General features: G+C 38.6%; 1 protein-coding gene and 1 pseudogene across 1 annotated transcript in view; one reads left to right on the top strand and one right to left on the bottom strand.

Moving 5' to 3' along the window:
• The window catches only part of SMURF2 (SMAD specific E3 ubiquitin protein ligase 2), a 93,789-nt gene that overhangs the window by 17,065 nt on the left and 55,707 nt on the right, over window positions 1-21,017 (top strand). The window lies entirely within an intron of this gene.
• LOC138994174 (large ribosomal subunit protein eL32-like) lies at window positions 9,641-10,118 on the bottom strand (annotated as a pseudogene).

Below are 21,017 nucleotides of genomic sequence, written 5' to 3'. Positions count from 1 at the left end.
GTGGTTCAGTGGTTGAGCATCGACCTATGAACCAGGAAGTCATGGTTTGATTTTCGGTCAGGGCACATGCCCGTGTTGCTGGCTCGATTCACAGTAGGGGCTTGCAGGAGACAGCTCATCAATGGTTCTCTCTCATCGTTGATGTTTCTGTTGCTCTCTACCTCTCCTTTTCTCTCTGAATTCAATAAAGATATCCTATATAATAAAAGACCAGCGACTGAATGGTGGAATGACCAGAACAACTGGTTGACCAGTCGCTATGATGCGCACTGACCACCAGGGAGCAGACGTTCAATGTAGGAGCTGCCCCAATGGTCAGTGTGCTACCACAGTGGGAGTGCTGCTCCTCTGACTGTGATGAGCAACTGCTCCCACTGCAAGCCCCTGGCCGACCGGGGATCGTGGCCTCCTCGCCCTAGGCTCCTCCTCCTCCCTCCCTGCTATCTCCTCCAGACACCCACAGGCTATGCAGCCTGGCAGCCAGGCTCATAGAGCTGACCCTGGAGGCTGGGAGGCGGGTTCATGGCTGCTGCAGGACTGAGGCCTACTCTGCTGCCTCTCAGTGCTATTGTCCTTGGGCCAGACTCTGACCAGGTCCCCTGCAGAGGCGAGTGCTCTGGCTCCACGGAAGATGCCGGAACAGGGAGCAGCTGCTCAGAGGGCAGGTCCATAGCTACTTGGCTGACCAGGATGAGTGGCGCTTCCACAGTGGGCTGATCTCCACAAGCGATGCCCCCCATCAGTGCATTGATCCCGTGCACCAGGCCTCTAGTATTTTAATAAAAGAGAAGTCAAGTAAATGCCATTACTTTCCAGAAAGTTAAAAAAATCATGATACATTATTGGCATATAAATTAAAGAATTAAAAAAATTTGACATTGCTGTAATTAAACTCTCATGCTTATTTATGTGAATTAGTTTTCTTAGCACTTATATTTATAATAATGAGAAATAGGAGTAGAATAGGAATATAGTATTTACAATAAACAATATTTACTCATAGATACATGAACTAATGGAAAATAAGAAAGCCTTATCCGTCTCATGAAGAGATGCATTTTAAATTCGTTTCCTCCTCTTCCCCTTCCCATATTTGAATAATTGGTTTGTTCCAATCAGAATACAGAAAAGGTCTATTTGGTTGGTATGTCTCAAATCTCTTTTAAACTATAGCCTCCCCCCTTTTTTCTTTGAATTTTCTTTGAATTTATTTATTACAGAAACCAGGTTTATTAAATACCTTAATCTAAAAACTCTTTATAATTTGATTCTAACATTGTTTCTCATTATGTCTGTGTTCCCATCATACTCCTATGTTACACCACTCTGAACTCACCTTTTCTTATTCTTTTCACATTCTCTCATGTCTCCAAGGTTTGTTTTTTTTTAAATTAAAATATATTTTTATTGATTTCAGAGAGGGAGGGAGAGGAAGAGGGAGAGAAAAATCAATGATGACAGAGAATCATTGATTGACTGCCTCCTGCACACCCCACACTGGGGATCAAGCCTGCAACCCAGGCATGTGCCCTGCTGGGAATTGAACTGTGACATCCTGGTTCACAGGCCGACACTCAACCACTGAGCCACACCGGCCAGGCTGTCTCCAAGTTTTTGACAGTGTTATTTCCTTAGACTCTATTACCTTCCTTCCTTACTTTTCTGCCAGATCTACTCTTTTTTAGAGGTCTCCCCAGACTTTTCCAGTCTGAGTTAGGTACTCTTCTCCATCAGTTAGGGTTCAAATAGGAAACAGTTAACATCCCCACAGTAGGTGAAAGGGAATGTCCTGAAGGGACTACTTAACAGTGAATGGCAGGGATAAGGGAATCCAACAAGGAAGTGCAGCTCCCGGGAACTAGCAAAGATAGGAAGGAAGTTGCACCATCTTTGGGCCAGCATGAACAAAGGGAGCTAGTACTAGGGGAACCAGAAATACCTCACTGTTGCTTCTGATTTACTGAACCCAATTTGAATCCAGAGGGCAAGGGAGCCCTGTTTATGTAGTTCATAAAGGTAAGCCTCCTAGGACACTAAGCGTTGGATAAAGGAAGGAGAATGGTTCTGGAGGAGCAAGTAAACATCCAGCACACCCTATTTCTACTCCTGTAATACTTTAGCATACTTCATTGTATCGTTTATCATATTGACTGAAAATTCATTGCTTGTATTAATGTTTCCCCATAGCACCATGAACTTCTTTAGAGCTATGAACTGTCTCTTATTTATATTTGTATAACCACAGTACTCATTAGATATTTGTTAATTAAATGAATAAAAGTATAAAAAAGATGGATGAGATACATAATTTAAAAGGTCTGTCTTACTTAGTGGTAAAGTGTGGTCATTCTTTGTGTGTGGTGATTCTTTGTTCAGAAGAGAGTAAATCTAATAATATTTGCTTTGTTTGGCAGCTTTGATGCTTCTGCAATAACTGGCTCATTCATTTTGGTTGAAGAGAGGCCAGAGATTAATTTAGGCCATAATAGATTACTACATTTAGAAGAATTATAATGCAGGACTCTGAGTTGATTGCTCAGTGGCCTGGTTAGTATATTTATGCACTTTCTTTTCTATAGAAAAATCATGATGCAGGAAAAGAATCTGTAGAGTCTGTAAGATAAAAATGTTGACTTCAGGAAGAGTGTGCCTTATTACATAGCTTTTTCAAATCTCATAAATATGTGAAAGCTGGTCTCTATCTGGAAAATTCACCCCTATTGAAAACCACCCTTATTGATTGAAATTCTTTCCTCCCCCCAAGTAGTTGAATTAATTATCATATATTTGCTATAAAGGCTTATTTTTATTGCATGAAAAATTACTCCAAAACATAGAGGCCTAAGACAATACTTTTTATTACCTCTCATAGTTTCTGTGGGATATAAGTTTGGGAAGGGCTCTGCTGGATGTTTTTGGCTCAGGGTCCCTTCTGTGTTTTATTCAGATGGTGGCTAGAGCTGGAATAGCTGAGGGTTGGCTGAGCATTTCTCTCTCTTCAGGTGGTCTGTCTGCATGGGCTAGTTTATGGCAGTTACACTGCTAATTATGGCCGGCCCAGGGCACCAACACGAATTGCCCAGTGAGCAAGGTGAAAGCTGCATCTCCTTTCCACCTTAGCATAGGAAGTCCTTGCCACATCTTATTGGTTACAAGCAAGTTAGTTAGTTACAAGTTCTAGAGTCAAGTGGCAAGAGGATAGACCCCATCTCTTTCTTTACAAATATATTTTTATTGATTTCAGAGAGGGAGAGAGAGATATATAAATCTCAATGATGAGAGAGAATCATTGATTGGCTTCTGCATGCCCCCCACTGGGGATCAAGCCTGCAACCCGGGCATGTACCCTGATTGGGAATTGAACCGTGACCTCCTGGTTCATAGGTCGATGCTTAACCACCGAGCCACGCTGGCAGGGTCTTTTTTTTTTTTTTTTTTTTTTTTTTGACCCCATCTCTTAATGGAAAAAGTATCAAGAATTTGCAGTCAGTTAAAAATTTTATAGCCCTAGCCAGTTTGGCTCAGTGGATAGAGCGTGGCCTGTGGACTGAAGGGTCCCGAGTTCGATTCCAGTCAAGGGCACATGCCTGGGTTGTGGGCTTGATCCCCAGTAGGGGGCGTGCAGGAGGCAGCAGATCAATGATTCTCATTATTGATGTCTGTCTGTCTGTCTGTCTGTCTCTCTCTCTCTCCCTCTCCCTCTCCCTTCCTCTCTGAAATCAATAAAAAAAAAATAAAAAATAAAAATTTTATAGATGGCAGCAGCAATGGCTGCTGCTACTGCTATCTTTTGATTTTTGGGTCGGAGTACATACTCTTTGGTATCCTAATCTAATAGATACCATTTCCCAGATTTTATAATTTAGTTGTTATGTTCTGTCTTTGAAGTTTCTAGGAATTTTTTTTACAGAGCACTTTAATGGCAAAGAAAGTTTTAACATCTTTTAGAAAAGTTATGATAGTTTATTATTAAAGTATAAAAATCCATAAATTATTTTGGTAAATAATAAAGATACTCAATGGAAACAGAAGCAGACTGGTAAAAAGAAAGAAGGCATACATTTTTATTCAAATGAAATAATTTTATTCAAATAAAATAATTCTCTGTAATTATTTTTATAATTAAAAAATATTACAATTCAGGCTTAAGAATAAAATAATTGTAGTGCTTCCCCATTGGATCTGTGTTGTTTTTCTTTAGCCCTTTATAATCCATTCTCCACAGAGCAGCTTCATTAAAAAAAAAAAATTGGCTAATTGGGTGCAGGTGGTATATGAAGCTGAAAACTTCTGTACATACCTCATACCAGGCAGCCTGGTGACTGTTCTTCCTCAACCCTCACAAAAAATTAGACTTATTTTGCGGAGGAAGTTAACCAAACTGGTTTCAGACCCAGGATATCTGGCACTGTAGAAGGTCGGAGGGTAAGGGCTCACCTGAAAATGAGGGGACTGGCAACGTCTTAAATAGTGAAACTTTCAGCACTTTCACTGCTCAGCTTCAAGAACACTAGCAGCCAATTGTGTCTTTTATCCTTTATGGAAAAAATTAGACAATTAACAGAAAACACTTATTGCCCTAACCGGTTTGGCTCAGTGGATAGAGCGTCAGCCTGCGGACTGAAGGGTCCCAGGTTGGATTCTGGTCAAGGGCATGTACCTTGGTTGTGGGCACATCCCCAGTGGGGAGTGTGCAGGAGGCATCTCATCGATGTTTCTAACTCTCTATCCCTGTCCCTTCCTCTCTGTAAAAGATCAATAAAATATATTTTTAAAAAAAGAAAACACTTACAAATACTGATCTGTAAAGTCTCCTTAGCTAGATCACCCCGCCAAACACCCTATAGTGAAATTTATCAGTTGACAGGTGGGGATCGAGCGTCTGACCACTCAGTCTTTAAACTTCATGTGAACAATTAGAAATGGCCCTAAATTCTCAATAGGAGTAAGAGAGTAGAACAATGCCTTCAGAATTCTGAGGGAAGATGATTTCTGGCCTAGAACCCAACCATTTGATCAGTCAAGTGTGAAGGCAGAATAAAGGCATTCAGATCTCAAAACGTTACTTCCACTTGTTCCTTTTTAGGAAGCTACTGAAGGATATAGTATCTCCCAAAGAGAGGGAGCACACTGTCAAAAGAGGAACACACAGGTGATTGTATCCCTGTACACAAAGGAAAAGGCAGAGAGAGGCGAAGGGAAGTCCCCGGAAAATGAACCTAAAGTTTAGGGCAAGAGACTGAAATTCTATGCAACATTTTGTATATATTTTCTTGGGAGACGGTCTGCATTGGGGCTCTTGTTAAGGATGACCAAAAGCCAAACTCATGCATTGCCAGCCATGAACATTATCAACTTTTTAGTTTTTGACAATTTTGTGGGTGAGTGAAATGGTAAGTTTTAAAATTTTTGAGTTTAAAAGCCTTTTATTAAAAGTTGATTACTTTCATTATCAGCTTTTTTTTCTTTTTATCTGCTTTGCCAATTACTTTATGGATATATTGCTAAAATACTCAGAAATGCTCAAGTTTTAGAGCTGGCTGAGAACCAAGTGGTTACCTTAACCTGGGATATGTAGACCTTTCAAAAATCTGTGGATTGGCTCCTGGGACTGTGTAGAATTTATGAATCCCCTGGGTTATATGTAAATTTGTATATTCGGACAGGTTTTTGTTCCCCCCCTCCCCCCCTGTGGCATAGGGTTCAATTTCAGATCACACAAGCTTAGAAAGGTTCAGGGGCTTACTCAACAGTGATGTTCTGACTCCTATTTTGATGTACATTCCCTGTTATATCATGCTGTCTTCAGGGTTCTGAATTAGTATAGTTTTGTTGCGTGATCACTTTTAAATTTCTTGAACATTGTATAATAAATAAGATGAATCTAAGAACCAATGAGTTTCTTTTGAGTATTATAGTACTATGTTAAAACACCTTAAAGTTAAAAAAGTGTCAGCCTAAAATAGACATTTCAAATAGTCCTTAGCATTATGGAGAACAAAATTTTTACACGTTTCTGTTTGTGAAGGAAAAGAACTGTGAAGAAAAATTCCTAAAGTATTAAAGTACACATCTTTCTCACACACACATTTTATAAATATATTATAGAATTGTTGAAGAATGAGTATTTAAGGACAACTTGGGTTGTTTTATCTGCTGTGTTGAAATTTTTTCTAAACTGTAAATCTCCTTTTTTGCCCTAGTTAGTAATGTCTTCAAGGCTGTTCCATGATCTCCCACTCTTGCAGTTTGAATGTCAGTTTGAATGCATGTTAGCATTGAGGCCTTAAGTAATGTAGGAAATTGGATTGAATACATGGTGCAGATACATTTTAGAAATTTTGAAAATTACTGTTAAGTACTAGAAAAGTAAAGTAAATCATTACCCCAAGATTACCTTACATTTTGGATTATATTTAAACATTTTCTTTGTTTAATAGTTTTTGGCCCAGAAATGTTCTTGAATGGGGAAATTATGGTACTTTTCCCCTCTAAGGTTAAAAATAGATTTATATTGATATGCAGTCAAAAAATTTCTTTTTTTCCTCCCTCTCTATTTAAAAGTTTCCTTCCTTCCTTCCTTCCTTCCTTCCTTCCTTCCTTCCTTCCTTCCCCCCCCCCCCCCCCCCCCTCTCTCTCAACTTTGCTACACAGTGAGCGAGGGAAGGATCAGAATTATCTTGGGGTAATGTTTTTTTGGCTTGAACTATGTGCTTGATATTGTGATTGATTTGAGGTGACTTAAAAAAGTTGTTACCCAGTTTCTATGTCTTTCGTGCACGGTTTTAAAAAGTTAAAGAAATAGATTAAGCTAAAATGTTTATATACATGGCAAATTTAGCCTGTACAGAGACTGTACAGTGAAAAGATTAATTTCTATGTGTGCCTAGTTTCTCAACATCCTCCCCCACATGTAATGTTACCAGTTTCACCTACTTTGTAAATTGCTAGCTGCTAAAGTAGAGGATGCTTGTGGTTTTGCCCCTTCTGTTGGTAACGTATCCTTTTTCTTTTAGGAACCTCTTCTGTCTCACTCACAGTCCAAGTAATTCCACTGCTCTAAGCCCACCTCATTGACTCAAGCTGTTCTAATCTCCAGGTGTAGAGAGATGCATGAGCAAAAAAAAAGCACAAGCTATAAAATACCAAGTTATGTATTTGGAGTAGGCGGGAGGTGGGCGTGGGGGGTGGAAAAAAGGAACACCTGGTCAGATTGTACAGTGACTTGAATGATAGGCTAAGGAGCCTGGATTTTATCCAGTAGGTAGTCAGGAGTTAAACATTTCCAAACAAGGGGGAAATTTGTAATTAATTTCCTATTCCTCTCAGCCCTAATGGTCAAATCCTACTTTTTCTCCTTTGAAAACTCTTAACGTATCCCTTCCTTTTCCATTCTTAATCATTCCAGTACCATCATTCAGTCTTTCTTACATCAGACTGAGATTGCTGCCGTAGTTAATAAATGATTTCTCAGCTTTAAGCCCTTTGTCCTGCAGCCCATTCTGGACACCAGTATTAGATTAATCTTACTTAGAGCTTCATTTTGATCATATATTTCTCCTTCTCAGAAACCTTTAGTATCTCTCCCTGTTGTTGATAGGATAAGATCCAGACTTCTTAGCCATTCAAGGCATTCCAAAAATTAATCCAGTCTACCTTTTAAGCCTTACCTTTTCCCCTTTATTTAACCTGGATTCTAGCGAACTTGGAATTTTCCTTTTACCCTCTCATGTTTCTAGCCCCATTCCATTTGTTAATTTTGTCTATTTCTTTCTCCTGGGTCATCCTTTCTCTAGTCTCATCTCTACTGGTTAAAAATTATGCCTATCCTAAGAGTTCAGTTAACATTGTGCCTCCTTGTAGAGCTTCTTCAAATAATTTGGAAGCTAATTTGAGTTCTTTGCTCTGAAATCTCAGAACTCTTTGCTTGTACTTAAGGCACTTGTCACTTACTGCTTTCTATTGTTGCTTGTCTTAACAGCCTTGCTAGATTATATAACATTAGTGGCCCAGTGCATGAATTCGTGCACATTGAAAGGAAATTAATTAGAAGAAATATTTTAATATCGCTATTCGCCCTTTCTCTGTAATAGAAGTGTCAACCAAATTCACGATCGACAATGACAGATGGAAACACACACGTATGATTGGCGCCAGTGAGAGCTTTATATGTATCATGCATGTGAGAGTTAACTTAGCCTTTTATATATATAGAGTAAACTTGCTTAATTAGACCTGCTTTCTGATTTAGCTAAACTTTTTCCAGCCCAGTGAAGCATGCAAACTTCTCTTTCAGGTAATTGTCAGCAACACAGCAGTAAATATCAACATGAAGCAGATTATTATTGTAGATCACGCAGGGAGAACAAAGGGTAAAATATTTAACTGCGGCAGCGTTTGACTATATTCTGTGCAATGAGAAAACCTGAAGTCATTTTCAAGGTCCACCATTTCTTACTTCTTTTCGGTCGGGTCAAGTTTCTAAGCTTTCTAAATCTCCGTTTTTTGGCTAATGAAAAGAAAATAGGATTCCACCAAGTCTCCTATCTACCTACTCCAGGACTTCTGTGAGGGTCAAATGAGATGAGGCACGGGAAAATGCTTCACAGACATTTGGTTAAAGTGTGGAATGTTTGTACCTGGCTATAAAGCAAGTCGTGTTCCTAGGCTGAAGAAACTGCAAGGAGGCTAGTTGTTGCTAGGGAGAGGAAGCTGGGTGTTGCTATGTGACGTCATTACCCGGACGGACACTTAGCATATTAGCTTTATATATATATAGGTAGTTATGGTATTTATTTCCCATGCACAATGCTTTTATGTACTTGTGGTTGATAAATATTCTGTTAATTGAACTTTTCTATTTTGGACTACTTTTTGTGCACTAAATTGATGGTAGTTTTATGTTTTTTATTCTTTTTATTTCAACTATATTTTTATTGATTTCAGAGAGGAAGGGAGAGGGAGAGAGAGAGAGATAAAAACATCAATGATGAGAGAGAATCATTGATTGGCTGCCTTCTGCATGCCCCTTACTGGGGAATTGAGTCTGCAACCCGAGCATGTGCCCTTGACTGGAATCAAACTTGGGACCCTTCAGTCCGCAGGCCAACACTGTCCACTGAGTCAAACCAACTATGGCAGGTTTATGATTTTTAGTCATGGCTTCTCTACTAGTCTATAAAATTCTTAAGGGCAGGAAATATGTCTGATGTATACTTTCAGAATCCTTCTATAATGTATACATAATATACTTTTAAAAAGCTCATTTTTAACAGATTTTGAAAAATATTTGCCAATTTGGTTGGTTAAAAATGTTATCATGAGCCCTGGCCAGGTGGTTCAGCTGGTTGGGGGGTCATCCCATGCACTGAAGGGTTTAGGGTTCAATTCCTGGTCAGGGCATATATCCACGTTGCATGAGAGAGGCAACCAATTGATGTTTTTCTCCCTCTCTTTGCCCTGCCCCCCTCCTTCCCTTCCTCTCTCTAAAATAAATAAGCATATCCTCTGGTGAGGATTTAAAAAAAAATATTTAATTTCTTTGATTCTTAGTGTGGAAATCATATTTTTATATTTTTATTTGCCATTTCTACTTCTGTGAAGTCCATGTTTTTATTTATTTATTTATTTTTATTTTTTTGGCAGAATTTTATGATTTTATTAACACAAATACAATGTGTACACAATCTGTCTATTCATTTTCTTTGCTGCGCAGCCTGGCATTGGGATTAGTGACTCTGATGGCCAGTTAGGCTGCTTTTCCACAGTGGCTTTGCGGTTCTTTGAGGAGACGTGAGCAATCTCAGCACAGTAAGATTTATCGCACTTCAGCAGCACTTCAAGCTCCTTGACGTTATGGACCAGAAACTTCTGAAAGCCACTGGGCAGCATGTGCTTTGTTTTCTTGTTGTTCCCATAACCATTGTTGGGCATCAAGATCTGGCCCTTGAATCTTCTATGCACCCTATTGTCAGTGCCTCTGGGTTTCTGCCAGTTCTGTTTAATTTTGACATATCAGTCTGACTGGTGCCGGATGAACTTCTTGGTCCTCTTTTTGACAATCTTGGGTTTCACGAGGGGTCTGAGGGCAGCCATGGTGCCAAGTAGGAGATGGCTGCCACCTCCATAGGCAGCGCCAAGGAAGAGCTGAAGTCCGTGTGTGTGTGTGTGTGTGTGTGTGTGTGTGTGTGTGTATATATATATATATATATATATATATATATATATATAGTTGTTGCTATTATTATTGATACTCACCAGAGGACTGTAAATAAATACTAAGGGATTTATGGAAATGACTATTTTACTATCTTTATTATTATTAACTAACAATAAATTTATTATAATTTATATGTTAATAATAATAAAGTTATTATTTTTACCCAGCTAATACAAACATTTCACCTGGGATGGAATCATACTTGGGTGGGTGTGGAGGAGTCAATGGGAAGGGAGTTTCTTGCCTCTATTTCTGTTTTATACACTTTGAAGTTCTTGTCCCTTTGCTCCAATTTAAGGAATCCTGATCAACTCCCAATACTCGGGATACAGAGGAATCTGTCGTTAGGTATTCTTCCTTTTATTATAATAGTAGATATAAAGCACCTCTATTTGCCGACTATTAAATTCTTTACCTAAATCATTTCATTTAATTCTCAAAGTAATCCTATGAAATAGGTGGGTACAAATATTACCAGCAAACACTGATCTTAGAGAGGTTAAGTAATTTGTCCAAGGGCTCAAAGCTAGTAGGTGGGAGGAGCTAGAATTTGAAAACAGATGTGTTTTTCTCTCATTTCTAAGCTCTGTGTTACACTGTCTCCTAAATTGTTTAAGATTTCTTGACAGAGAGGGCTGGAGGCTTTTGAACAGTTTTTCCCCCTAAGCAGTTCCTTTTTGTGTCAGTTTTCCCTCCAGCTAAAAAAAGAAAAGAAAAGGGAGACAGAAGCGTTTGTAACTTCCTTAGAACCAGGTTTTAGGTCAGATAGGCTGAGTGAGTGTTTTGGATTAAGAGAAGTTTGTTTTCTCTGCCCATGTCTCTTTTGACAGCTGACTGAATGTTAAGTCAGTTGGAGATTCATTTTGTTTAACTGGCAAATATTCCCTGGGAAGACTGATTGTTGGAGTATGTTGGGGTGTGGTGAGTTATTAACCATGTGGTGTGGATTACACAGGATACTTTGACCATTGTACCTTTAGACTTCTAAGCTAATGGAGATATTTGTGATTAATGTGCCAAAACTTAATCAAGTCAAAGCTTGCGGAGATTGAAAGTGTTGCCTATCCCCCCTTTTTAAAAAAGAGAGGCTTAGAGGAAAACTAGAATGATGGGTGGTTAACAGATAGTCACAGTAAAGCGCAACCTCACTGGGTGGCTGTTCTCCAAACCTTATTTTTCTTTTGTAGAATGGGAAAAATATTATTAATCCAGAGAACTTAATGAGCTAATCATATAAAGTACTTGGGAAGTAGTTAATGCTCAATGAATATTAGTTATTATTGTGTAAATACTTTTTACACTCAATAAATAGGGTGTGAAATGAGTTCAGAAGTAGAATTTAGGATCTTGTGAGGGCATTGGTTAGGTGCATTTGGTGTCATGAAAGAGTAGGTCATAGGAACTTGAGTGGGTTTTCAAAGAACACCTGTCACGGTGTGTTCCACATCAAGGAAATTAATTTTCCTTCTGGGATCTGGAACTTTGCCCTATCAAGTACATTTTTCTATTTCTTTCAGAATTTAAATATTCACATGTGCTTTAAAAAGTCCTTCAGGCCATTTTCTTTAACTCCTGCATTCTTTTTTAAAAATATGTTTTTTATTGATTTTTTTGGGGGGGGGAGAGAGGAGAGAGAGGAGAGAGGAAAGAGGAGAGAGTAGAGAGAGAGAGAGAGAGAGAGAGAGAGAGAGAGATCAGTGAGAGAGGAACATTGATTGGTTCTGTCTACTGCAGGCCCCCTCTTAGGACTGAGCCCGAAACTCGGGCATGTACTCTGACCTGGAATTGAACCAGTGTCCTCTGAGCACATGGGATGACACTCAACCAATTGAGTCACACTGGCCAGGGCTTTTGTATTTATTCTTTTCAAGTTTGACTTTTAGAAAAGAGTAGTCTACTCTCATTTCTATCCACATTTCCCACCTTTCGTTTAAGTGCTAATTCAGTGTTTGTTCAGTACTCTTATAAAGCTGCTTTTGGTGAGGATACTAGTTCCCTAATTGATAAAATGTGTGGAGACTTTTCTGTCTTACCTTTCTTGACCTCACCATGTACTTCATTTGACTAGTAGTTGCTTTTTAAGGTCATCCTAGAGCTAGTTAAGTGCTGTTGAAAGTAGGGCTTCAGGGGGTGTTTAAAATTTTCCCCAATCATCCAAGGCAAATTCTTACCTGGATCTTTCAAGGAGCTTGTAAAGCAACTTATTCTTATCTATCAGTTCAGCTAATGAGAAGCAAACTCTGGGTGCTTTTATAGTTTTCTAAGGACAGTTTAAAAAAAATCAATTTGGCTCAGTTTGTTTCAACTGAGGATGGACCATCATTTGTTTTCTCTCCCCTGATGATTGTCTTAGAGCCTGTAGAAATTTTTAGGTGGAACAGTATTAAGAGCTAGTTCTCTTACTGCTTATACCAACCTGTTGCACCAGTTTGGGTGTGGTGGCAGGAACTCATTTATTGTGTTTGGGCAGATTAGCTCTCTGCTCACTTGCAGAGTAACATCTTTTGTGACAATCCCAATTTGATTGGGATTGTATATTTTAGAAATTCCCAGTTGACTGATAATCTCTCAAGGGAAGTGTTTTCTACTTGATGCAGGTATGAAGACTTTGCAAGTTTATAAAATAAACAGACAAACCAGCAAAAGCTTCTAAGATTTTTGCTGTTCAGTTAATCTGCATTAAGTTTATATTTCACTACCTAAGGGTAAAAGCAGATGATTATTCTCTCCAGTCACCTCAAGTGGCTGGTCTTTCCTTGTCATTCATTATCCCTTTTTGTAAAACCACCCTTTTCACCGAGATCAGGTAAACAGTTAATCTTCATATTACGAGAGCATTTCTGGGTTCAAACTACATATAGTTTCATGTCTCTCAGGTTGACCCTTGTTTCAAATATTAAATAGCTCTTTCCAGGTACCTTTTGTGATTTCTCAGGTCATTCTCCTAAACCTAACTAACACTTAAGCATTATTGTCTTTATAAGTTGTCTCTACATCTTCTGGGCCTAACCCTTTATTTTCTCTACCAGTAGTCTAGGTTTCTGGATAAGTATTTTTCTTGCAGTCAATTCATCAAATTAATTTCCTATAGACTTTAGGCCAAAATTCTTGCATCAAGGCAGCCTTTTTGGAGAGTGTTCTAGGCTCTTTCAGTAGGAGGTTTCTGAATAGACCTACTTTGGTTCTGGATAGTTTACCTGTTTGTTATCAAGATTGCTTTTCCTGGCCTCTGTTCTCTTAGTTCTGTTTTTCTGTTTGCTTCTGTTTCCTTTTGCTATGTTTTTAAAATTCTACTAACATGCTGCTCATCTTAGCCTCTTTTCCTATTAAAAAAAATGTTTTTATTGTTTTTTTTTTTTTTTTAGAGAGAGAGAAACATCATCGATCAGCTGCCTCTTGCATGCCACCCACAGGGGATTGAATCAGCAGCCTCTTAGTTCCTGGGTCGATGCTCAATCGCTGAACTACACCTGCCAGGCTTAGCCTCTTTTCTTAAATTTCGCTTACCTGTCATTCGCTCTAGCCTTTTTACTGCAGTGTTACTAAAAAGTTGTCTTCAAGATTCTGCCCTGGGACATTAGTCTCAGCCTCTAAGATTCTTTCCCAGGACATCAGTTGATTCCTTTAGAAACTTCATCTCTTTAGAAACTCGTGGTCTACCTTGGTCTGGTTTTCCTTTTAATTCCAGTGCAGTGATAATTGCTCTAATTTGCCTTATGTGTTCTTAAATACCCTTTATAATTTATAATGATGTTTTGGGTGGGGATAAAACAGTACATGAAGGGAGCTATTTTCTCTCTAGATTCTACCTATAAATAAACAGCAAAACATAATGGGAAGAGTATAGATCTTGAACTGAGAAAAATTTGAATTTATATCTTCCTATTCTACTTGGTAGTTTTGAGACTCTGAGTCTCAGTTTCCTCATCAGTAAAATTATATATTCCTCATATAATTTTTGTGGGACTAAAAGAACAGTTTATATAAAAGATGATGTCTAGAAGATACTGAGCATCTACATACCAAAGGTTTTATTCCCTCTTGAGAAATGGACCTCAGTTAACTAAGCTTTCTGTGGTAATTATTTTGCAATATATATATGTATATTAAATCATCATGTTGTACACCTTAAACTTACACAATGTTATATGTCAATAATGTCTCAATAAAACTGGTTGGGGGTAAGAGAAACAGAGACAGTCTAGCATACTGAGAGCATCATTCAGTAAAGAATTATTTATTGAGTACTTGTTAAGGGTCAGGCACTATGGTAGCAGAAGAGATTTAAGAAGATATTATCTTTGATTTTAAGGTAGCTTACAGTGTGATATTTTAATATGATAGAGATAAAAGTACTGTGAAGAGACTAAGAAAGGAAAAGTGAACTTGGCCAGGTCGGTAGAGGTCTGAGTAGGTGTTAAGGATCACTTTTTGCTGGGAAGTGATGGTTTTGCTCAATTTTTAAGGCTTATAGGATTTAACCAGGTATGTAAGTTGGAGGTTAGTGAAGAAGGCGTTCTGTATTGAAAGTGTATAGTGGATGAAGGGTGTTTGTGAGTGTGTAGGAAGATTAGGCTGGACCAAATTATAAAGTACTGTGTGTGCTAAGGTGTTTTGGCAAGCCATTGAAAGATTTTAAGCAAGTAAGTGATGTAGTCTGAGTTCTGTTTTAGAAAATTTGCTATGGAAAGTATATGGATAATAGGTAAATTTCTAGGCTTCCTTGATTACTATGTGTATTGGTGATGCTGTTAAATGAAGGAGAGAGGGAAAGATGAATAAGAATATAATAGTGGGGAACCCTAGAAACAGTTACTAAAGAGAAAAACAAAGGCTATCAGAGAACAAAAAATGAGCATTGCCAAGCAAGGAACCAGATCTAGCAGAGTCTAGGTAGGCTGGGGACAACTTTTGGGAAGGAGAAATAGAGTAGCTAGAAGACCTTGAGATTCTCTGGTTTATATTAGGAAAGCAAAGTCCCTGAGTGTTTTTGATAGGCTGGTGACATATGGATTTGTTGGTCAGACAAGGAGTGTATCGGCCAGAAGTGGTCTGTGTATATGTTTTGAGTATATACATATGTACCTGTCTTGCGATTATGGTGTGTAGGTAGCTGCCAAGGCACAGGCTAATCTGAAAACATGTTTGAAGTGTATCACGAATTAAACATAGTTAAGCTCATTTCCACTAACAACATCACTTTATATTTAAATTAAATCACCAGAAAAATATTATAGCAGTCCTTTTTAATCAGTTAACTGCCACGATATTTTGAATTTAATTAAAAAATGTCCGCTGCTTGTGTCTATAGATGCTTATGGCGTACAGATGGTTAAAAAAAAGAACATATATAATTCTGTTGTGTTCCAAAATCTTGTGCAGCATCTGTCAGTATATGTAGTTATGAACTTGAGCTGCAGTTTTGGGGCAAGTTGTGTGTTTCTTGGAGTCATCTGCTTCCGAGTCCTTTTAATTAGACTCAGTTTAAGATCGCTCAGGGGCATGGAAATCTGGTGGTCTGGATCGGTAGCTTGTTTTTACTGTGACACACAAACCTTTGAAGCTTGACTGTTCTAGCTGTTGACAGGAGGACCTGAAAATGATCCCTTTAGGTGAGATCCTTTCTAGAGAAGAAAGGTGTAACTTACACTTGTTCAGTATAAGACTGAGTAAATCAGGTTAGTCTCTGACATTACTTAGTTAGATTTTCATGTAAGAGTACAGAATAAGTTTTTAGTGGAATTGATCCCGTTTGCATTGGGCACATTATAATGATTTCATAGGTAGAAAGTCTGTGTGAGCTCTAAGGGAACAACTACATGGCCATTAGTGTAAGTGGCAAAACTTCAGGCTGGGAAACATGAAAGGTTTCTGAAACTTTGAGGATGATATGAACAGTGGAATTTCTGTGTTAAGAGAGGATATTACCCAGTTTGTGGTTAATTAACTCCTCCAGTGAAACAAACTTCTTGATCATTTGACAGGAAGGTAGGGACTCCCCAAGTTTCATTAAGCAGTGAACCTGCTTCAGTGGCTGCATGTTTAATGGTAACAGTGTATCCTGCACAGGAAATGCCCTTATTTATTTATTTTTGGTTATTTTAAAGATAAGTCATTCCACAGACAATATTAAATCAGAGGTGACAATAGGAGGTAGTTTTAGGATTAGAGCTGGGCATATTAATTTTTGAGTTATTGCTAAATAATCATGTAGTTCCCGTTCATCTAAAGAGGGAGTACTGTTGCAAAATTAAGTTTTGAATAAAGAGTTGAAGAGTGATATGCAAAGTGAACAGAAAAGGATTTAATAAAAAAGGATTTCAGTTGACAAATTATTGAATGTTGCTTAGAAGTAATAAGAATTGCATAGCATGTGGGATCCATAGAGTGAGTGGAAAAGTGCCACCAAATGCAAGCAGGGAGGGTATGTCTTAGCAAGATATGCAGTAGGCTTCTGGTGTGAACACTGCTGTTTGATTTCTTATGGAAGGAATGGAGGATCAGGAGGGGTTTGGTTAAGAGCTACAGGAATTCTAAGCATCACAATTCTTTTGATTGCCCTGAGAACTTGAATGAGTCTGTAGTCTTTTCCATTAATTTTCTAAAGGAGCAATAGGGGAGTATTACAAAAGACTTATTACAATAAGCCTTTCTTCTAATAAAGACTCAATGTGAGATTTATTCCTGATAATCATTTAAGGTTTAAATGAATATTGGAGCAACCAAGCAGGGCTTTGTAAGGATCAATTTGAAGTCTTAGTAGGGTCAGCACCATATATTCTGTTATAAGATCTTTAGTCCAGAGTACAGGTATTGGATGCAACATTGGGTTGGGAAAGGCCAGTATGCACAAGAAAACAAGGGCTTCTAGGGCTGCTATAATTTTGTTTTGTGCTCATTTTTCCTTTGGAATCTCTAAATATATGCCTCTGTAAAGCATTTAACTTGACAGTGCTATCTACAGAACAAGCCTTAACCTAGTAAGTTAGCCAGAGTAAAGGTCACACTATACAAATGTGTCTTCCTTTTGGTCAGTAGTGAGTAGCTTTCTTTTTCCTTACAGAAACTATCTCTAAAAAATAAGCTGTCACAAATTATTTAGTGAATATTTTAATTAAATTGTAGATACAAAGTTTAATAGAACCATCTTATTATAATCTTGGCTTATTTTTGCATGTAATTGGATAGTGCGTGGAAACATGCCTTCAAATTGTAATCAAACCCTATACACATAAGACAGTATATGTTTAGCTTATGCTTTTTTCTTTCTACATATTTACAGATTTATAAAAAGATATTGATAGGTTTCAGGTGCTTTATTTTACATGCATACTACCTGGGTGTTTGAGGGGGCATTATGTGTAAACAGGTATCAGTGAATTTCTGGCACTTTCGTTGTCAGTGATTTTTCTTCTGCCAATGTTGATAAGAATTTGGCATTGTGCCTTTCATTTAAACTACACATAGCAAGTTAAAATGATCATTTGAATAGAGCTTGGGCAGAATGATGTATATGGCAATATGCCATTATAGAAAAAAATCTAGGAAATGTGATGCATTAGTCCTTTGCACTGGAAATTTTCCTGGGGAATACTTAACACACATTTGGCTTGCAGTGGAATAAGAGGGAGGAGCAGTGGAAAAAGGAAGCCTTTTGTTTACTGTAAAACAATGCAGTGAATTAGACATAGCGATGTTAGAACAGGAGTCTAAGTATGATAAATCTAGGCAGATTCCATTGGAATGGCAAGTTATGTTGTGACTCAATCCTGAGCCCTGCTATAGAGCTTCAGAATGTCTGAGACTTTGGTATCTATAGAAGTTACTGAATTGTGTACTCTGTGCATGGTGTTTTAGGCTCTGGGGCTGCAATGGAGATAAAAATTAAGTTCTTGACCTCATGGAGTTTAATGTTGTAGTTGAGGAAGACCTTAGGAACTGAAGGGTTAATTGGCTTAACTGTTTGTTTGAAAAATGTGGGTCTTTATGAATGTTTAAATTTGGTAATTCCTAGGCCCTCTTGGAGAAATGACTGTTTCCTGGGCTGGGCCAGGGAACATACGAGATAAGCCGGTAGCTTTTTCTAGAGTCAGAAAGTATGGAAGTGTGCTTCTTTCTCCCCAGTGATGTGGGTATGTCAAAGGAACACAGGAACCAACTGTAACAGCTCCCAATACCAAAGTTAAAATAATTTGAGCAATAAAATAAAGTAGAATTGGATTATAACCCAAAGTATAAAATAAATATTTATAAATCTATACTGATGCAAATAAGTGATTGAAAAAAAGTAGATAAATGGAAGAGGGTAAACAAATTTCCCATGCAGAATTCCAAATAATTTATGTAGCCATTCCATTGTTAAGGAGGGGGAGAATAACTCCCTGGTTCTTAATGTGGGCTGCACATGGTGACTTCCATCCAAAGAGTACAGTATGGAAAGGAGGATATAAGGATAACTTTACAGTGGAGAGACCTTAAAAACACAACTTGAGTCAGGTCAAAGTTAATATCAACAGTGGTAAGTCATGTTGATAGTATATACCCTTGATAGGATATTGTGAAAACGGTACTGTTACCTTTTGTGGTTTTTCCTCTAACCTATGAACCCAGAATAACCATGAAAAATCAGACAAATTTAATTGAGGGGCATTCTACAAAACGACCATTGTTCTTAAAAACTGTCAAGGTCATTAATAACTAGTCTGAGAAACAATAAAAAAATCTGAGAAACTGTCATAGCCAAGGGGAGTCTAAGGAGACATGATGACTAAATGTAATATGGTGTCCTCATTGGGATCTTTAAACAGATAAAAGATGTGACAACTCAGGACATTTGAATAAAATATGAACTTCAGTTAATAGGTATCAGTATTAGTTCATTAAAGTGTGACAAGTGTAAAATATTAATAGGATAAATGGGTGTGCGTATATGAAAACACTGTACTATCTTTGTAACTTTTCTGTAAATCTAAAATTATTCTAAAAGAAAAAATTTATTAAATTTAGTAATTCCCTATTAACACAGCAAATACTTCAAAATTATGAAGTTATAGCCTGGCTCAGTGGTTGAATGTTGACCCATGAACCAAGAGGTTGCTGGGTCGATTCCCAGTCAGGGCACATACCCAGGTTGCAGGCTCAATCCTTAGAAAGGGGGGTGGGGTGGTGCAGGAGGCAGCCGATCAATGATTCTCTCTCATCATTGATGTTTTTATATATCTCTCTCTCCCCCTCTCTTCCTCTATCTGAAATCAATAAAAACATATTTTTAAAAATTATGAAGTTAAGTTTTTTTGAATATATATATATATATATATTTTTTTTAAATATATTTCTTTATTGATTTCAGAGAGGAAGAGAGAAGGAGAGAGAGATAGAAACATCAATGATGAGAGAGAATCATTGATTGGTTGCCTCCTGCATGCCCCGCACTGGGGACCAAGCCCGCAACCCAGGCATGTGCCCTTGGCCGGAATCGAACCTGGGACCCTTCAATCCGCAGGCTGACACTCTATCCACTGAGCCAAGCCGGCCAGGGCTTGAATATATATTTTAAACAACAACAAAAATGGTTCACTTATATCAAATGTATGAAGATTTTAGTCAAAAAGTTTCCCAGCAAGTGTAGTTTTTAACTGAATAAAACTGAAACAAGATTAGGATATACAAAAAAGCTTTTTTAAAGTTAAGTGCAAGTTTATTAACTTTCTCAACACAAAAACAGTGCTCTACTTTGATATAATAAATGCAGATATAGTTTATTCTAGCCAGCCACAACTGTAAATGGTTACCGTATAGAGATCAGAGGTAGCTTTAAAAGAAAGCTTCTCTTAGGAACATAATAATCACGTTCTGGTGTAAATTCACGTTAAAAAATAAGGTTCAGCTAAAGCCAAGCAAGACATTCAACACGAAATAAATGCAAAGCAAGTAGTCTAGGTGCCTGGCATATAGCAGGCACACTGTGGAAGCTATTACTGCACTATCTGAAAGCATTTCAGCTATATATCTTGTATTTCTGTAACTTCATTTCTCCAACTTGAGGATGAAAACACGTAAAAGTACTTTCATTCACTATGACTTAAGAATCTCCTATGCTAATTGTGGACTGAACACTGTCCTGCCTAGTGCTATTGGAGACTCAGCCACTCACCACCTTCTCTTTACTGGTCACCTTCATTCAAACAGACCCACTTCCTTATTGATGACTAGAGACCCGATGCACGAATTCGTGCACGGGTGGGGTCCCTCGGGGTGGCCTATAGAGATCGGGCCCCAGCTTGTGCCCCCAACCTCGCAGCCCCGCAATCCCGCCTGGCACCGGCCTTGGCCCGGCGCTGCCCCCTCACCTGCTCCACCATCCCGTCTGCAGGGCAATCGATCGGGGCCACTCCCCCCATCCCATCTCCTTCAGTACCTGGGAGCCGGGCAGTGGCCTCGCCCCCCACCGCTGTCTCTGGGACGATTGGCAGGGTGATCAGACCCTCGGTTGCACCCACCTTGGCCTGGTGCTTCCTGCTCACCTGCTCTACCATCCCACCACAGTCCTGCTCTCATCAGGGCCCTATCGGGGGCTGGCAGCACCTCCACTGCTGCCCACTGCCAGCACTGCGTCGCTGATGCCCACCATGGTCGCCCCGCCCCCTAGTGGTCAGCACACGTCATAGCAAGTGGTTGAACTCGGTCTCCTGGTCAAACGACCACCTGAGGGGACAATTTGCATATTAGGCTTTTATTATATAGGATGACTGCTCAAGAGATTTGATACAGTATATCTAAATTTAGCCACACAATAATT

Source organism: Myotis yumanensis, unplaced genomic scaffold (genome assembly GCF_028538775.1).
Source record: "Myotis yumanensis isolate MYYU_CA2020_CCGP unplaced genomic scaffold, mMyoYum1.0.hap1 SCAF_16, whole genome shotgun sequence".
Classification (NCBI taxonomy): domain Eukaryota; kingdom Metazoa; phylum Chordata; class Mammalia; order Chiroptera; family Vespertilionidae; genus Myotis; species Myotis yumanensis.
Note: the sequence above shows the minus strand (reverse complement) of the source record. Positions and strands in the feature narration are given on the sequence as shown.